This window comes from Carettochelys insculpta, chromosome 6 (assembly GCF_033958435.1).
Source record: "Carettochelys insculpta isolate YL-2023 chromosome 6, ASM3395843v1, whole genome shotgun sequence".
Classification (NCBI taxonomy): domain Eukaryota; kingdom Metazoa; phylum Chordata; order Testudines; family Carettochelyidae; genus Carettochelys; species Carettochelys insculpta.
In genome coordinates, this window is record NC_134142.1 from 91,476,110 (window position 1) to 91,489,954 (window position 13,845).

The 13,845-nt window shown below is 43.5% G+C and overlaps 1 protein-coding gene across 3 annotated transcripts in view; it reads right to left on the reverse strand.

The window, feature by feature from the left end:
• AMBRA1 (autophagy and beclin 1 regulator 1) overlaps positions 1–13,845 on the reverse strand; it is a 209,955-nt gene that overhangs the window by 94,633 nt on the left and 101,477 nt on the right. The gene's annotated exons all lie outside the window — the stretch shown is intronic.

Below are 13,845 nucleotides of genomic sequence, written 5' to 3' on the forward strand. Positions count from 1 at the left end.
ACTGAACTGTATGTAGACTGCAGACAAAAAAGTGATGGCACAAAGAGGGACCAAGCAGCCTTTGATGTGCCTAACTAATACTACTGCTGGTGCATCTTTCACCACACTCAGAGGCAAGGAACAAATATTTCAAGCATCTCCAGCTTGGAGGTGTGAAAAGCCTTCTACACAAGAATGTGAGCCTAACACACTACACCAAGTTTATCTCATGGACCTGAAACTGCAGAATGATTCTAATATCTAAGCTGACAGTATCTAAAGCAGCCTTGTTCATTCCTCTGTCAGAGGCTCTGATGGTTGCTCCTCTCTCCCAAACAGGCCTTTAGGGGTTAGTTTTAACTAACGTTAATGTTCACATGTATTATTCCCTTCTTTGGTTTACACTCAGTCTCCCTTTATCTTTTCTGTGGATTTAAACATAATCCAATAAAACCTGATGACAAACCTTCTCTGGGTGCAAAGCTTCCAATTAGAGCACTTTGTATTGCTGGAGCGAAAGAACAAATGAACAAACAAGAAACAGATCAGACAGAACATCATAAACTAGCAACTAGACAGAAGCACTTCCCATGCCAGCCCCACTACTGGCAACGTGAAGGAGACTCTTTGTGCCTCTTCCAACAGCTGCCCCGCATGACCAGGGTTTACAGTTTGCCCTCCATCCTCTGAAATATCCTGCTCCATGCATGTTCCCCTGCTTCGTGTATCTGACAGCCTAAGACTAAAAATTAGTATCAAATATAGAGGTGAGTAACAGCGAAAAGTCTTTCACTACAACCTTCCACAACAATAAAGAGACTTAGGGAAGATGCTCCAGATTGGGATAGTGGCAGAAAAAAGAAGAAAATGTGAGAAATGAAGTCCACCACCGGACATTTGTGGGAATCCATGGAATGCAACAACCAGGATGAAGGCACATCAGGAGAACGTGTAAGGAAAATGTTACTCAAGCGACTACTTGAATAATACAAGATACACTGTTTAATGAACACTAGAAATCCTCACCATCTCTGTATACTACACAACTAAACTGGGGTGCATGTGTGTGATGACATTCTCTAGCAGCTAACATGTTTCTCCTTTCACCCAGCACTATGCAGGTGTAGCAGTCACTCATTTGGTGAAAATTTCAGGTAAGACTGAGCAACGTGATTCTTCCACATGACAGATATTGATATTTTTGCCCTAGTGCTCTAGATAAAAGAAAGTATCGGAGGGGTAGCCGTGTTAGTCTGGATCTATAACAGCAACGACGGGTCCTGTGGCACCTTATAGACTAACAGAAAAGTTTTGAGCATGAGCTTTCGTGAACACAGACTCACTTCATCAGATGCTGGTCTTGGAAATCTGCAGGGCCAGGTATAAATGAGCCAGAGCAAGGGTGGGGATAACAAGGTTAGCTCAGTCAGCAAGGGTGAGGCTTACTACCAGCAGTTGATCTGGAGGTGTGAACACCAAGGGAGGGGAAGCTGCTTTTGTATTTAGCCAGTATTTTGTATTTAGCTGTGAATGGCTGGCTAAATACAAAAGCAGCTTCCCCTCCCTTGGTGTTCACACCTCCAGATCAACTGCTGGTAGTAAGCCTCACCCTTGCTGACTGAGCTAACCTTGTTATCCCCATCCTTGCTCTGGCTCATTTATACCTGGCCCTGCAGATTTCCAAGACCAGCATCTGATGAAGTGAGTCTGTGCTCACGAAAGTTCATGCTCAAAACTTTTCTGTTAGTCTATAAGGTGCCACAGGACCCTTTGTTGCTGTTATAGATAAAGAAAGGCTTTCTAAAAGCATGCCAGGACTGACATGGTGTTTGCTATGAGGGTTAGCAACTGCTTACTTATGATAATGATGATCGCATGGAGGGGATGCGGCTGCTCTGACCTGGAAGGGCTGACTGAAAAGCTCAATGCCTTGCACAGTACATAGCGTCTCAAAACAGATCTACACCGTTTTGCACAAAGAAGTATCCTGAGACCCATTTGCAGCTAGGTTACACACACTTCATATAGAAGCCACACTCCCTTTTGGGGTGGGTTACTCAGCAGATCTGCTCATAGTTGAAAAGGAGGCTCTGGATAGGCCACTACCACGATGTGTGGTGGGTGGGGGGAGAGAATGGGATGACTGTGGGGTCTCCACAGTCCAAAGGGCAAAAACAAGCTGGCAGTGAAAACTGCGTAGGGGAAACTGAAGCCAAGAACCTAAAATGACACTCAAGTCTCAGGTAAATGGAAAAAAGGTTGTCTATGTAGGAAACCATCCTAGGCAAGTGTCAGATTAAGGTCACATCACTGCCTGCCAAATGACAGCAACTGGTGGATCCACCTCTCAACCTAAATTCATATTTTTTCCCCCCAGGGAGGGCAGATCATACTCTCCTAGATAGCTATCAGCCCACAGCTAGAAAATATTTAATTTAAGTTAGCTTCAAAAAGCCCATGGTTCTCTTCTCTTCTACAGAGCTGTTTCCCCCCCTTCCACAACCCAAATCCTAACCCATATTCCAGTGCTGAAGTCTGTACCAGGGAACCAGTAGCTGTGAGAAGGGACCACATTAGAGGAAGTAGGCATATCTCTGCCAGTAGCAAGACAAGGCTTCTGAAGGAGGAGAATTGGGAAGTAGGAGTATCCCTTTGGGATTCTAGGAGAACAGACTCCCCCAAAAGCACTCACAATAAAAGGGGCCAAATAAATTCCTGTTACCTGCCTACTGTAAGGTCAGGTGGCCAAGATGCTTTTAGGACACCCTACCTCAGGAGAGCCTTTGTGATGTTCAGTACTTCAATCCCAGCTGTGTGTTACACAGCAGACTGAAAGTCACAGGACACAGCCTTCAGATCACTGGCAAATGCTGGTAGCAACAGCAAGAGAATCCAGGGGGCCTGAAACCAGGACGCAGCAAGATTCCTTATGTTAGTGAAGCTGGAGTAGCTTCCTAGAATACAGTTTCCAGGGCAACCAAGCCAGCCTCTTATTCTCACTTTCATCATTACAGCAGAATGAAAAATAATTGGGTTAATTATCAAAGCAGCACCAGCCAGAGCACTACCACTAATTGTCCATTTATCAGGTACTTATATAAACAGCCAGCTGAAGTGCCATTGGGCTGAAACATGACATTTAGTCACATTCACCTGCCCAAATATACCTGGGTACAGCATAAGGGAGGTGAACAAGTAATGGGAAACTGAGAAACACTGAGATCTTCCAAGTTACACCAGAGCTAGAAATAAGAAGGCAGCACGTCTAACAGCGTATATGATGTGGATACAGGAGACCTGTGTTCTAGTTATATCACTGACATGCTGAGACACTTTGGGCAAGTCCCACCACCCAACCCTCAGTTTCCCCCATTGCTAACATGGAGATGATACCATCTACCCACCTTTGTAAGCTACTCTGAGATTTACAGGATGAAAACATTAAACAGTGACAGGCAAAGGAATGGAAGCTTGAAGGGTCCAGCACATTGGTAACCTCCTGACTCACTCAATGGCCTTGGGCAAATGATCCACTATTGCCTCTGTGACCCAGGCTATAGACTTGGATTTGGTACAAGGTTTGCGGTATGGTAACTGAACAGATATTAAACCTTTCACCTTGTCACTGATTCCAATCAAATGCAGGCTGAAAGGGACCAAAAGTCACACGAAGTTTAAGACTTTGTCATGGTTACTTTTAGTAAGTCACAGACAGGTCATGGGCAATAAACAAAAACTCACAGAAGTTCATGCTCTGTCTGAGTTTATTAAAACCACTTATTAAAACCGTGGCCTGACGGGGGCAAGACTGAAGTCCAAAAAGGGGAGAGATGAGAGCCCAAGCTATGATGCATGAGGGGTGTGGTGTGTGTCTCCAGCATCTGCTGTGGCAGTGGAAGACTACTGCAGGGCTACTGGTGGCAGGTAAGAGACCGAGGGTCCTCTGCCATCCAAGGTGGCTCAAAGCTCTGGGGCTAGTGGTTTGGAACTCTTGGTTCTTCCCACTGCCTGTAGCAGTTTGGCCCACTATCTTGGAGATCCGGGCTGGTGACTTCGGGTGCTGTCAGCTACCTGCAGAGGCTCAGAGCACTACGGGACTCGCAGCAGCTTGGAGCACCAGCTCTGGGGTCCCACTGGAGTGTAGTGGCTTGGAGCTCAGAGACAAGCAGCTGAAAGCTTCAAGGCTTCCCCACCACCCACAGAGGCTGAGAGTTGCAGGATTCCCCCTGTTGGTTGGAGACTGAGAAAAGCTTACACTACCATTGCTTGCTTTTGAAATAAGGAGAGCTGTACAGTGCCTGGGTTGTAAATCTAACACACTTCAAGAGAACTGAATTCACTCAGATACTTAAAATGTCTGTTTAGCTCCACTCAACAGGCAGCCACATCAAGACCAAGCTACCCACTAAGGCCAGGGTTCAGAGTTCAGGGATACAGACTAACTCTGCAAGCAGGGAGTCTCAAATTCTAACATAAGCTGTTTGTTTTTACCCAAGCAAAACAGTTTAATTTGTTGAGGGGCACACATGACAGGGCAGATGCTCATTAAGATAAAAGACAAGGTTTCTGTGGGCTCTGTTCTTTCAGCTAACTAACTCCACATGTAGACACCTTGTTGAATAACAGTACTATCAAACTGGTGTTATCTTTCAGGACTTCCAGCCTGCAGGAAGCTGAGAAAACACATGTGATCTTGTGCTACCTGACAAACATTGATTTTTTTTTCTTCTGGAGTTTCCACTGAATCTGAAATGTTTTTTTGTTCTGTTCCTCTGTCACGATCTCCCTGACTAGCTCATTGAACAGAATTCTCAGGTAACTGCTGTAGAGCTGATACAGGGAGTTCACTCAGGTAAACACAGGGCTTTAAATGTTTTGTGACAGGAATTAGATTTTCCAAGTATTTATTGATTTTTAATGGATACTTGAATCTACAAATGCTTCCCACAAAATGCATAGAATTCAGTTAGTTCCCCACCTTCTGTGACAGTGAGCTATTCCAGTTCTGTCCCAGAGTGAGGAAGGCTCTGCAAAGAAAGCTGCTGGCCAGAAGCGTTCAGACCGTTTTGGAGTAGGGGAGAGTGCAAATAGGCAGTAACAATACACACACTGTAAAGCTCTAGGGAGATGGGTTAAATATCCTTGACTGGAACAAGCCAGATCATTTTAGGTCAATGCACTAGCTCATGGGCTGCTCTTTGATAGACATTTGCTTTCTTCCCCAAAGCAGCACCTCACCTGCAGAACATGAATGCGTTAGGATGAAGGCCAGTTGGCTAGGCCTGAGGAAAGACTGGTCAGAGGACTGGAAACGTTATTGTGAGAAGACCAGCATTCTTGTGCCACATACCACATTACAAATGGTTAAGAAGAGCTTATGGAAATAGAATACAACTGTCTCATTTCAAGAAACCCCTCCAAGCTGGACTACTCCCATGTGAAGCAGGATTCACTTTATAGGCTTTTCCTCAGGGGCACAGTTCCAACCATTAGCTCAGAGTTAATGTTGATTTTCCTACGCATACTGGTTAGATATGGAAAAACTAGAGTCCAGAGGACCAGTGAAACCCTTCCACTAAGTTTTAAAAGAGCTGGCTGAGGAGCTGTTAAGGACCATTAATTAGAATTTTCAGTAAATCTTGAAACACTGGTAAGTTCCAGTGAATGGAAAGGAAGATAATGTTATATAAATATTTTAAAAGGGTAAACAGGACGACTCAGATAATTATACACCAGTCAACTTGACAGCCATGCTGAGCAAAATAGTGGAGCATATGGCACAGGACTTCATTAATAAAGAATTAAAATATGATATAATTTATGCCATAAAATAAGGGTCTATGGAAGACAGATTTTGTCAACCTAATGATATTTTTTAATTAAATTACAAATCTAGGTGATAAAGGTAACAGCATTGATGCAATATTCTTAGGGCAACTTACAGGATGCAGGAACACGCTCTAAAAGGGATACGATTTCCAAGATGCATGAATGTATTGCGTACTAATTGGCCCAGATAGATTCTATTGTGGTACATTAAAGGTTCTTTGTGCACTTCAACAAAATGCTGCTTGAAACAGGTGTTACCTAAGAGTGGACTAGAGAATGTTTAGCCTGCTCCAGCAGCGGCTCTGCTGGTCTGCAGAGGTCAATTAATACACAACACAATAGTGCACTTTAGCAATCACATTCTCGTCGTGTACATTACCCCTTCCTTTGGTTTCGCCAATCCCTGGGAAAATAATGGAGGGGATCCTCAAGGAATCCATTTTGGAGCACTTGAAAAAGGGGAAAGTGATCAAAATTAGCCAACATGGATTCACCAGGGGCAAGTCCTGCCTGACTAATCTGATTAGCTTCTATGATGAGGTAACAGGCTCTGTGGACATGGGGAAGCCAGTGGATGTGATATACCTTGACTTCAGCAAGGCTTTTGATACGGTCTCCCACAACATTCTTGTCCATAAGTTAAGGAAATATGGATTGGATCCTTGGACTATAAGATGGACAGAAAGCTGGCTTGATGGTCGGGCCCAACGGGTAGTGGTCAATGGTTCACTATCTGGATGGCGGTCTGTTTCAAGCGGAGTGCCGCAAGGCTTGGTTCTGGGGCCGGTGTTATTCAACATCTTTATTAATGACCTGGATGAGAGACTGGATTGCACCCTCAGCAAGTCTGCGGATGACACAAAACTAGGGGGAGAGGTAGATTCCTTGGAGGGTAGAGAGAGAATCCAGAAGGACCTGGATAAATTGGAGGACTGGGCCAAAAGAAATCTGATGCGGTTCGATACGGAGAAGTGTAGAGTCCTGCACCTGGGGCGGAAGAATCCCAAACATTGTTACAGGCTGGGGACCGACTGGCTCAGCAGCAGTACGATGGAAAGGGACCGAGGGGTTATGGTAGATGAAAGGCTGGATATGAGTAAACAGTGTGCCCTTGTAGCCAAGAAGGCTAACGGCATACTAGGGTGCATTAGGAGGAGCATTTCGAGCAGATCTAGAGAAGTAGTTATTCCTCTTTATTCGGCACTGGTGAGGCCACATCTGGAATATTGTGTCCAGTTTTGGGCCCTCCAGTATAAAAAGGATGTGGATTTGTTGGAGCAGGTTCAGCGAAGGGCAACAAAAATGATTAAGGGTCTGGAGCACAAGACCTATGAGGATAGGCTGAGGGATTTGGGCTTGTTTAGTTTACAGAAGAGAAGACTTAGAGGTGATTTAATAGCAGCCTTCAAGTTCCTGAAGGGGAGCTCTAAAAAGGAGGGCGAGAAACTGTTCTCAGTGTGGTGTCAGATGGCAGAACAAGGAGTAATGGTCAGAAGTTGAAGAGGGAAAGGTGTAGGTTAGATATTAGGAAAAACTACTTCACCAGGTGGGTGGTGAAACATTGGAATGTGTTGCCTAGAGAGGTGGTGGATTCTCCATCCCTTGAGGTTTTTAAGTCCCGGCTGGACAAGGTCCTGGCTGGGATGACTTGGGCGGGGGTTGATCCTGATGGAAGCAGGGAGCTGGACTAGATGACCTCCTGAGGTCCCTTCCAGCCCTGTGATTCTTGTAAATGTGATATTAGATTTCTGAAAGGCATTTGACTTTAAGAAACTAGAATAATGAAAAACACGGCACACAATAAATTAATTGGAAAACTGGTTAACAGCTGTCAAAACAAATCATGGACCGGTAATAATCTTAAAATTGGCGTGTTTCTAGTGGGGCCTGCAGAGTTTGATTCTTCGTCTTCTGCTATTTAACATTTTTATCAGTAACCTTGAATACAGAAAAAAAATCACCACTAGAAAGTCTGCAGGTGACAAAGATTAGCGAAATGGGAAATAATGAAGAGGACAGGTCATTGATACAGATCACTATACAATGTGCATTTTAAAGGGGTCAAATGTATAGTCCTATATCTAGGAACAAAGAATGCAGTCCATACTTACAGAATGGGGATTATATCCTGAGAAGCCACAACTCAAAAAGAGTTGGGGGCAGTTGTGGATATTCAGCTAAACATGAATGCCCAGTTCAAAGCTCTGTCCAAAAAGGAAACTGCAATCCTTAACTGCATCAACAGGGGCTTATAGCAAGTAAGAACATGGGCTTTGTATTATTGCTGTATTTGGCACTGGTGTGACCACTACTCAAACACTGTGTCCAGTTCTGGTGTCCACAATTCAAAGAGGATGTAGACAACATGGAAAGGGTTCAGAGATGAGCCATGAGAATGATAAACAGATTGGAAAACATGCCTTACAGAAAAAGATTCAGAGCTCACACTTCCTCTTAATCTTCCCTTTGTTAAAAGTGTGACTTACATCAATCTGTAGGTATCTACATGGGGAACAGTAGCTAAGACAGGTGCCACAAGATCCTGTGGCTGAAAGTTGGAGAGAAATTCAGACTAGAAATAAGGTGAAACTAATAGTGAAGGAAATTTACCATTACTACAATATACCATCTGTTGTGGTGGATTCATGTTTAAATACAGTATTTTTCTAAAAGATATGCTGCAGTGCAGGGCAAAGAGGAATGAATACCGGGAAGTCCTATGGCCTATGTGATGCAGGAGGTCAGATTAGATCACAATTTTTTCCCCAGATTGCTAAAGCAAACCTAGGCTAAGTTCCCAAACTGTCTCACTACTGATATTTAACAGTTGTTCAGTTACCAAATGGCACATCTCAGTCAGAAGGCATTTTCCCTTCTGAAGTTATTTGGCAACAGAGAAAGCAAAGAACTTCCCAGGCCTTTCCTGCCCAGAGGTTCTGAGGGAAGTCTGTGGGAGACGAGTATTCTTGAGAGAGCCATAAGATTTCCCTGCATGGGGTAGTATACATCTGAAGGATTTGGAGATTAATAAATTCACCTCCCTCTTCACTTTTATCTGCAAGTTCATTCAATTTGCAGACCAGAGGTCATCTCCAGCTCCACTCTAGTTCCTCCCATTTGGCCTTCTTGCCTTGCATCCCACTGAAACTCCTCCCAGCAAGTCTCAAACAACCTCTTTCTAGTCAAAGCTAAGAACCCATATTACATCCTCATTCTTATTGACCATCATCTGCCTTCAACACAGGTGACGGGTTCTCTTCTTGAAATCTTATCCTCCCGTGACTTCCATGAGTCCCCCCACCCCTCTAATTAGTCCTTCAATATCTCCTCCTTAGGTTCATCCTCAAAACCTCTTCATCTTCTCTGTGGGCTTCATGAGGGACCAAGGACAGACCCTGTCTCTTCTTCCTGTGTGCTTTACATTATTTTATCCACAAGCAAATTAAACTGCCATCTCCATACCGATGATTCACAGATCTTCCTCTCTACTGCAGACTAGTTTCCGTCTGTTCAAACTAAAATCTGACATTTTTGGGATGTCTAGCCATCAGCTCAACTGAACTGTGGATAAAATTGTTCCTACCACTCTAAGCCCATATCGCTACCTTTTCTCACTATCACAGTGGACACCAGCACAAATCTGCTGATCACTCAAATCCATAAGGTGGTTCTTCCCTTCAATTTGGGCCTCAATCTAGGTTCTCACACCCAGGCTGTACATAAATCTTCTTGATTCGTTTTTGCACATGACCTCTAAGATGCAGCCTTTTCTGTCTATACAAGCAGCTAATTGTGCTATACAGCATCATCTCAATTACTGCAACATTCTTTTCTTTGGTATTGACAAATGGAATCTTATTCCACTCACATCCATTCAGCGTGCTGCTGCTAAGATTATTCCCTTACCCCATCACTTTGACCATGTCACTTCTCTTCCTGAATCCCTCCACTGGATCCTCCTTTTCTAATCACATGAAACATATGCTGCTTGTTTTCACTTTCAAGGCCTTCATAATGAATCTCCACATTACTTATCTCACTCATAAGTGAAATGGAGACTCCTGCCTCTGAAGCTTGTCTCCATTGCTCACTTGCTACACTTTTCAAATCAGCAACTTTGAGCTTTTTCCCATGCTTCCCCTTACATGTTGTAGAGATTTTCCATAAATATCCACAGAGATACCTCACTATTCTCCTTAAAACTTTCTCTGCTTTAACACCTATGCAAAACTTGACAGTGGTTAGGCACCACTGCATACCATGCTGGCCAATACCGTTTCCTTGATTTTCTGGTCTACCTGCCTATAGCCATTAATTGCCTCACCTTGTCTCTGAGGTTGTAAACTCTTTGGGCATGTCCACAGAGCAATTCAATATTTGCAGCTGGCCCCAGTCAGCTGACTTGGGCTCACAGGGTTTAAGCTGCAGGGTTCTAAATTATTACGTAGCCATTTGTAGTCAGGGTGGAGTCCAAGCTTTGGAATCCCATGAGAGAGATGGGTCTTTTATTGTAACGTAGACATACTCCTTGGGGAAAAAACAGTCTTTTGTTCTTCATTTGTACAATGCCTAGCACAATAGAGTTCTGGTCTTTGACCAGGGTTCCTAGATGCTACATTAACACAAATAACAACTACAGGCAGGGCCCTAGTTACTGTCTGGCCAGGAAATTTGCCACAGAATTTCCCTCATCATGGAATGGTATTTTGGAACATAAGTTTCACAATTTTCATAAAAATTATGCTCCTAGCATCCCACATTTGATCCAACTAATGCAGTGTGGCCTTTCCAAGTCAGCAGCAACCTGAAGCAATAGTTCTGAGTAGTGTGAACTGGTCTCCTATCTCAAGTATTAAACCCCAGAGCTAAGACTCTTGTGTTAATACTCTGCTAAAATGATAAGTAGTGAAATACTTAAAATAATTAGTGAATGTGTTTATTACACCATTCCAAGCTCTCTGTGGTTCCAAAAGCCCCATGTGCCCGCTAGACAATTAAGTTTTCACCTCCACCAATTTCAATGGTTGACTTACTTGCTAGTACAGCATGTCAAAAAGGGAAAAGGCAGAGAGAGTAAAATAAACCAAATTCAGTATTAAAGTAAACACAAGGGGTCACTGCAGTTGTGGGTTAAATTCCCCTTAAGCAACCTTGCAACGACTATCAACAAAGTCTCTGTGATACGGTGTTGCAGTTTTTACATGATGAACTTTGGGTGCGTAAGTTTTCTGCACTGAGTGGGGTTTGAGTTCCAGAGAGCTGTGAAGGAAGAAGAAACAGAATACATAAGAACAGCCATACTGGGTCAGACCATAGGTGCATCAAGCCCAGTATCCTGTCTTCCAACTGTGGCCAATGCCAGGTGCCCCAGAGGGAATGAACACAACAGGTAATCATCAATTGCTCAATTCCCTGATGCCTATTTCCAGCCTCTGGCAAACAGAGACTGGGAATACCCTCCATGCCCATCCTGGCTAATAGCCATTGATGGACCTACCCTCCATGAATTTATCTAGTTCTTTTTTAAACTCTACTATAGTCTTGGCCTTCACAACATCCTCCAACAAGGCATTCCACAGGTTAACTGTGCATTGTGTGAAAAAAATATTTCCTAGTGTTTGTTCTAAACCTGATGCCTATTAATGTCATTTGGTGACCCCTAGTTCTTGTGTCATGAGAAGGAGTAAACAACATTTCCTTATTTATGGTGTCCACACCAGTTATGATTTTATATACCTCTATCATATCCCCCCTTAACAGCCTTTTTTCCAAGCTAAAAAGTCCCAGTCTTATTAATCTCTCCTGATAGGGCAGATGGTCCCTACACTTAATCAATTTTGCTGCCCTTTTCTGAACCTTTTCCAATTCCAGTATCTTTTTTGAGATGGAGCAACCACATTTGCACACGGTATTCCATATGTGGATATACCATGGATTTATGTAGCGGTAACATGACATTTTCTGTCTTATTATCTATTCCTTTCTTAATGATGCCCAACATTTTGTTAGCTTTTTTGACTGCTGCTGCACATTGAGTGGATGTTTTCAGAGAACTATCCACAATGATTCCAAGATCTCTTTCTTGAGTGAAACAGCTAAGTCAGATCCCATCATTTTATATGTACAGTTGGGATTATATTTTCCAACGTGCATTACTTTGCATTTATCAACATTGAATTTCATCTGCCATTTTGTTGCCCAAATCACCCAATTTATTAAGATCCTTTTGTAGCTCTTCACAGTCTGCTTGGGACTTAACTATTTTGAGTAGTTTTATGTCATCTAAAAATTGTGCCCCCTCACTGTTTAACCCTTTTTCCAGATAATTTATAAATATGCTGAATAGGACTTGTCCCAGTACAGACCCCTGGGGGTCACCACTATTTACCTCTCTCCATTCTAAAAACTGTCTCTTTATTCCTGGCCTTTGTTTCCGATCTTTTAATCGGTTACCAATCCAAGAGAGGACCTTCCCTCTTATCCCATGATCGTTAACTTTGCTTAAGAGCCTTTGGTGGGGCACCATGTCAAAGGCTTTCTGAAAAATCTAAGGACACTATATCCATAGGATCCCCCTTGTCCACACGCTTGTTGACCCTTTCAAAAAAATTCTAAGAGTTTAGTGAGGCATGACTTTGCTTTACAAAAGCTGCATTGACTCATCCCCAACAAATTATGTTCAATGTGTCTGACAATTCTGTTCTTTACTAGAGTTTCGACCAGTTTGCCTGGTGCTGAAGTCAGACTGACTGGCCTGTAGTTGCCAGGATCACCTCTGGAGCCCTTTTTAAAGATTGGCACCACATTAGCTATCCTTCAGTCATCTGGACCAGAAGTTGATTTAAATGACAGGTTACAAACTACAGTTAATAGTTTTGCAATTTCACATTTGAGTTCCTTCACAACTCTTGGGTGAATGCCATCTGGTCCTGGTGATTTATTACCATTTAGTTTACCAGTTCGTTCCAAAATCTCTTCTGACAACACCTCAATTTGAGACAGTTCGCCAGACTTGTTACTTGAAAATAATTGCTCAGGTTTGGGAATCTCCCTCACATCCTCAGCCATGAAGACTGGTGTAAAGAAATCGTTTAATTTCTCTGCAATGGCCTTTTCATCCTTGAGTGCTCCTTTAGCATCTTGATCATCCAGTGGCCTCACTGGTTGTTTAGCAGGCTTCCTGCTTCTGATGTACTTAACATTTTTTTTGCTATTACTTTTTGACTCCTTGGCTGGCTATTCTTCAAGGAGTCGCTAGAAACCAGGGACAAAATGACTGCTGCTCTTAAAACTAAATGAGAGGAAGAGATAGATTGCTCCTCAGAGGCTGGAAAAAAGTTGCTGTGTGGGGAGGGCAGAAAGCAGATGTCACCAACACAGCCCAGCTACACAAGAGTTCTGCAATGTTGCCTGGCAGCAAGTAATTATCTCTCAGTGAGCTGTTTCCAGAAGCTGACAGCCAAATTCCACACAAGCAACAGTCATGAGCAAAGTATGTGCGTCAGCTATACGCTACAGGCTGGCTCCCCTGCTCATCAGGCAGTGGGATGGAAGTGCTCTACTGTAGCCTGGCCTTTGGCTGCTCTTGCGATTGCTGCCATGGGATGATTAGAAGGCAAGGGTTCTCTTGGCGGAGTGTCTAAATGAGATACAAAGATCCAGGAGACAGTTCTGGATTTTATGGATGATGGGAGGTTTTAAAAAGCTATGGTGATCCATTATACAATATAACCATGCAAGTGATGGGGGCTCTGCTCATGCATGAAGCTTCTGCCTGAAAACTTCACTGTAAGAAAAAGAAGAGATGGCAGATCATGCTCCTTTCGGGGGGGGGGGGGGGGCGGCTTTATGCCTTCCTGCTTATGCCCCCCCCATTGCCAATAGTAGTGGCAACCATGGGATCTCCATATGGCAGGTTGCTCGCGTTCAGAGATGAACGTACATTGATACCTGTCTTTCCCATATCCAGAAAAAGCCATTTCAATGACAGCACTGATAACAGAACAGCTCAGGCACCACCAAGAAGCACCCTCAAGA